This window comes from Mustela lutreola, chromosome 2 (assembly GCF_030435805.1).
Source record: "Mustela lutreola isolate mMusLut2 chromosome 2, mMusLut2.pri, whole genome shotgun sequence".
Lineage (NCBI taxonomy): Eukaryota > Metazoa > Chordata > Mammalia > Carnivora > Mustelidae > Mustela > Mustela lutreola.
Genome location: NC_081291.1, coordinates 1,170,077 through 1,175,640, shown reverse-complemented (window position 1 = coordinate 1,175,640; position 5,564 = coordinate 1,170,077). Strand labels below are relative to the sequence as shown.

Here is a 5,564-nt window from a genome sequence, read left to right as displayed (position 1 = left end):
GACGGGAGCGTAGTTCCAGGGGCGGGGTCGGCGCGGCACAGGGGCGGGGACCGGGACTACAATCCCCACAAGGCTGCGCGCCGGGCCGCGGAGCACCGCCCATCTCCCGAGCGCCGCTCCCGAGACACGCGGGAGCGCGGGGAGAGCTGAGTTGAGGGTTCGAGACCCCACTGGGCGAAGGGGACGGCGGGGGCCGTTGGGGAAATTGGACGAGGGAGACGGAGGCAGAGGCGGACCCGACACCCAGTTGGCTGCTGCCGCGTGGCTTCAGAAGGGCTGTCCTCAGGGACCGGGGTGGGGGTCAGCCTCGCATAGTGGCCCGGGATTGGGCGATGGTTGGCCTCGGTGTTCCCGTCTGTACAGCGGGCCAAAGGGGCCTCTTGGCTCTTTTCGCCAAAACGTGCTAATTGCAGGAGCAGCTCCAGGTGTTCGTCGTGGTGAAACCCTGAGCCCAGCGGTTCTGCACGTCGGGCGACGTCTGGGGACCTCCGCGGCGGCGGGGGCGGGGGCGGGGATGCGCGCGCGGCGCCCGAGCCGGCGGCCGGGGGGTCCCTCGGCGCCCGGTGCCGCGGCGCGCAGGTTGGGGGACCCGGGCGGCGCCCGGTGCTGAGCCCGAGGGAAGTCCGGATCTCGAAGCGCCCCGAGGGGGGCATTTCCCGTGTCCTCCGTCTGCCTGTTTCCCGCCTGCGGGAGCCCCGGAGCCCCGGGTCGGCCGGGAGGGGCGGCCCCCCGCCTCCGCGGGTTCCTGCCGCCCCGGCCCGCGTCCCAGGCTCAACCCCGCAGGGCCCCCGTCGGCGGCGAAGCGTCCCCCCCTGCCCCGGTGTATTCGCGGGAAACACGTTCGCTCCGGCCGGTCCCCTTCCTTTCCGCCCCCCAAATCCCAGTCCGAGTCACGTGGCTTCCGTTCTCTTCCGCCCTGGATGTGCCCCTCGCACCGGCCCAGAGCGCCTGTTCTGCTGCTGATGATTTTTTTTTCCATTCCACGGTGCTTGGCGGGCATGGTGTTAGAAGCAAAGACTGGGTTTTCTGCATGTCGAAAAAAAAAATCCTCCTCAATGTATTTTCTACGTATATTTTTAAAGATTTATTTATTTATTTGACAGAGAGCGATCACAAGGAGGCAGAGAGGCAGGCACAGAGAGGGGGAAGCAGGCTCCCCGCCGAGCAGAGAGCCCGATGTGGGGCTTGATCCCGGGACCCTGGGATCATGACCTCAGCCAAAGGCAGAGGCTTAACCCACTGAGCCACCCAGGCGCCCCAGAATCTGCCCTTTTTTTTTTTTAAGTTAGCTTTACACCCGATGTGGGGCTCAGACACATCGGCCCAAGATCAGTTGTCGCATGCTCCACCAACTGCTCCAGCCGGGCGCCCCTTGTCCCTCCAGTTTCTAGTCTCTCCGTAGGCGAGAAGACATACAGGTGGGCATGTGAAAGGCAGTTTGGCAGATTTCCCAAGAGAACAACCCCGTGGCCCAGCAATTCCAAGTCTAGATACACACACCGGGGAACGGAAAGCAGGGACCCAAAAGGATTCCAGCCCAGCCATGTTCACAGATAAAGGGTGAGAATTCCAGTAATGGGTAAATGGATAAACGGAACGTGGTCCATCCAGATACTGGGATATGATTCAGCCTCAAAAAGGGAAGGATCCTGGAGCACCTGCGTGGCTCAGTCGGTGACGCGTCTGCCTTTGGCTCAGGTCGTGATCCCAGGGTCCTGGATGGAGCCCTGCATCGAGCTCCTTGCTTGGCAGGGAGCCTACTTCTCTCTCTGCCTGTCTCTGTCTGTCTGTCTGTCTCTCTCTCTCTGACAAATAAATCTTAAAAAAAAAAAAAAAAAAGCAACGGACTATGACTCAATGGCACCAATGAGAATCAGCCTTGGGATTTTGCTTGAAATATAAGCAGACGGGCACCCGGGTGGCTCAGTGGGTTAAGCCTCTGCCTTTGGCTCAGGTCATGATCTCAGGGTCCTGGGATCGAGCCCCACATCGGGCTCTCTGCTCGGCAGGGAGCCTGCTTCCCTCTCTCTCTCTCTGCCTGCCTCTCTGCCTACTTGTGATCTCTCTCTCTCTCTGTCAAATAAATAAAATCTTTAAAAAAAAAAGAAAAGAAAAAGAAAAACAAGCAGAGTTCTTCTCCTTGTGCTATAGGGTTGAAGCCCAGAGCTTCCTGCAGTAGTTTTTACCACCCAGTGGTGGAGTTTGTCTGGGAATTAAACCCAAACAGAAGAGAGCAGATCCCAAAACGCTGAGTGCCTGGGTCTAGCCCTGCACACATCGGGAGCCCCGGTGCTTTCTGCGTTTTGTTGGGTGTGGTTGTTAGGACCTTAAGCTAATCGGAGTTAATGATTTCAGTCCTTTATAAACCCAGAGCTTCCATCAATAGGGTCCCATCTGTTCATCATGTAGCACCTTCACAAGTCCCACGATCCTCAAAACTCACAGCGACAGGCAACTCGGGTCCAGAACCAACACGTTGGGAAAACCTGGGGACTGGCTGCCCACTTGTAAGCAGAGTGGCCGCAGAAAGTGACCTGGAGTGTGGGGGGCCTGAGTCAGCTACGCAGGCTGGGTGCCCAGAAGCTCTTCCCTGTCCACAAGGCAGTCAACGAATGAGTCCGGGGAAGGGAAGAGCTTCCCACAGGCCTGCCCCTCTCTCCGCGGGGCTGGGGTGAAAATCAACGTTCCTCATGCCAAGCGGGGCGACGCTCACTTCTGTTGGTCATCACCCTGTCGATGTCCAAGGGCGCTCGTGACGTTGGTGTGGGCCAGGTGCTTCCCACTCTGCGGGGGTCCTCAGACCAGACTCTTCCTGGAAATGTGGGGCAGGTGGGGGGAGCGCGTCCTTCAATGCTCAGGGAAGCCAGATCAAAGCCATTGGGGTTCCACAAGGAGGGAAAGTTGCCACATCCGGCTTCCTGAATATTCTAGGACACGCAGCTGCCCCCAGCAGGTCTCTTCACAAGCGAATCGACCTCGAGAGCTCTGGGCCCCTCTGACGCTCCTGCAGCCGCAGGACTGATCACACGCCAACCATCTGTCACTTCCCCCGGGGCCAGAAAACATTCGTTTCTGAAAAACAAACCAAGTCCTGAAGTTCTAAAACCCAGTCCTTTGCTCACATCTCTTTAACCCTTACGTTGCACAGAATGATAGAACCCACCTGGTTCTCTGCGTTCCCAGGCCCCAGGGCTGAGACAACAATTCGTCCTGATGCATATTTCCAGAGGGCATCCCCCCCCCAACACACCTTTCGAGGCACTTATCATCTCCTTTGTCCTCATGGCAATCCTATATGGCAGGGCAGAAGTATCTTCATTTTATTTTATTTTATTTTTTAAAGATTTTATTTATTTATTTCACAGAGGGCGAGAGACAACGAGAGAGGGAACATGAGCAGGGGGAGAAGCAGGCTTCCCTCTGAGCAGGGACCCCCCCCCAATGCGGGACTCCGTCCCAGGACCCTGGAACTATGACCTGAGCTGAAGGCAGACACTTAATGACTGAGCCACCCAGGGGCCCCAAGTATCCTCGTTTTATAGATGAGAAAACACCGCAGCCCCGTCCTTTTGGTCATTTGACACTTATGATCAGGTTTATGCGTGTGCCTTCCCCGCTCACACCCCAAGGTGGGGTTTGCTGGCATTGAGGAGGTACCGTTTCCAAACAGGGCCTAAGTTCCACAACCTTGAAATGACCTCTTCACGATTCTTGGGGCTGGACATGCACCCCAGGGGTACACAGTTCCAATGAACCTCGCCCAAAGCCTGGCCATGTGGGACTGGAATGTCAGGAGAAGCCCTATTTTGAGGAGCCTACCCTTTGGTCTGATAGTCTTCCCAGCACTCGTTATTCCCTGGCGATAGCTTTTTTATCGAGAATGTCCACTCCACAAGACACAGCACAGGGGCGTCTACCTTCCCTGGCCCGTGCAGCCTGCCCAGCCGCTAAGGATCCCCCAGCACTGTTGTCACTTACCTACCAAAGGCAGCACGTCCCAATCCCTGGCTTCAGTCCTGATCAGCAGAAGGGACCTGGGGGAGTCCCAACACATCCACACCCATAGTCTTGCCCCCCCACCCCATCAAGGGACCCGGCGCCTGCTTCACGTCACTCAGAGAAACAGGGGTGCCCTCCCAAGGGACCTCTATAGCGCACTCCCCTTCAGAAATGCAGATTCTCGGGCTGCAACCTGCACTTGCTGAATCGGAAACTCTAGGCTGGGCTCCAGACATCTCTGTTTCAACCGGCCTCCCAGGGGGGTCCAGGGCCACCCCGCCCCTCAACTTCAAGAACCAGGCCCTTTGCTCCCCCACATTTGCAGTGTCTGGAGATGTCTGTAGTCGGCAGGACTGGGATGCTCCTGCCTCCGAGGGGGTGGGGGCCAGGCATGCTGCTGACCACCCCCCACACAGTGCTCAGGGCACTCCCACAGAGACTGATCTGCCCAGAATGTCAGCAGGGCCAAGGGGGACAAACCCTGCATTAATTATTTGGGAAAAAGATTGAGTCTGGTCTCTGCTCACGCTGGACACAAGAGTAAATCCCTGGGGTCAGAGGGTACAAACCAGGGCGATCCCAGCATCTGTGAGTCGCCCCCACTCAGCGTGTGTCGTGAAGCGCGTGCAGTGTCCCAGGACCTCTGGAGCCCGATGGCTGCAGAACGCAGTCTCCTGGGGGTCAGTGGGACCTCCTGACCCAGGGGGTCTCACCTGGGAGTGAGTCTGCTCCCCAGGGGACACAGGTGATGCCTGGGGACATTTTTTGGTTGTTTCAGCTCCAGGGAGTGCTCCCGGAGTGGAGCGGGTGGGGGCCAGGGATGCGGCCAGGACCCCCCAGTGCTCAGGACGCCCCACAACCAAGAAACATCCGTTCCAGGTGTCAGTCCCGCGGAGGCCGACAAAGGCTGCCCAGGAGCCGAGCAGATACACCAGCCGTGGTGGGGGACCCTGGACAAGGGTCTTGGGGCCCCGAGCCTCAGTTTCCCCACCTGTAAGTTGTGAATGGGGACAAGACCTACTCGTTTTCCGTTGTTGCAAGGAGAGGGACGCGCGCGGCCAAGGGCAGACCCGATCCTTGGCTCCGGGGTGGGGAGTCTATTTGGGGACAGACCCCCCCAAAAAACGGAGCCCTTGTCCGACTAGGCGATGTCTACCTAGGGAGATGGGGCCTCTCCTTCAGGAGGAGACCGCACCCCTATGTCAGGGCCTAGAAGAATTCCCACGTCCCCCTAGGTCCCGGCTGGGTCCTCTAGATACCCGGGCCGGCCCTGTGTGGGCCCAGAGCCGCGGGGAGGTACCGGAGCCAGTCCCGCCCCTCTCGGGAAGACCAATTCCTATTGGCCAGAGGGGAGCGGCGGCGAGCTCTTATTGGGCGAGGGGAGCGTAGCGGCGAATGATGGACGGGCCGGGGCGGGGCGGGGCAGGGGCGGGGCCGGGGCCGGGGCCGGGGCGGGGCCGGGGCGGGGGAGGAGGGCAGCGCGCCCCGCCCCCCGCGGGAAGGGGACTGCGGGGGGCCTTGAGGTTTCCTGCTCCCGCCCCCTCTTTTCCTTTCTCAGCCGGGGA

The 5,564-nt window shown here is 59.4% G+C and overlaps 1 long non-coding RNA gene across 1 annotated transcript; it reads right to left on the bottom strand.

Moving 5' to 3' along the window:
- Positions 1 to 2,171: 2,171 nt before the first annotated feature.
- LOC131825711 (uncharacterized) lies at positions 2,172 to 5,216 on the bottom strand. The gene is made up of 3 exons (XR_009351288.1): positions 3,979 to 5,216; positions 3,164 to 3,291; positions 2,172 to 3,072 (listed from the first exon to the last, which is right to left on the bottom strand). It is a non-coding gene; the product is annotated as an uncharacterized LOC131825711 (long non-coding RNA).
- Between the last annotated feature and the right edge of the window lie 348 nt (positions 5,217 to 5,564).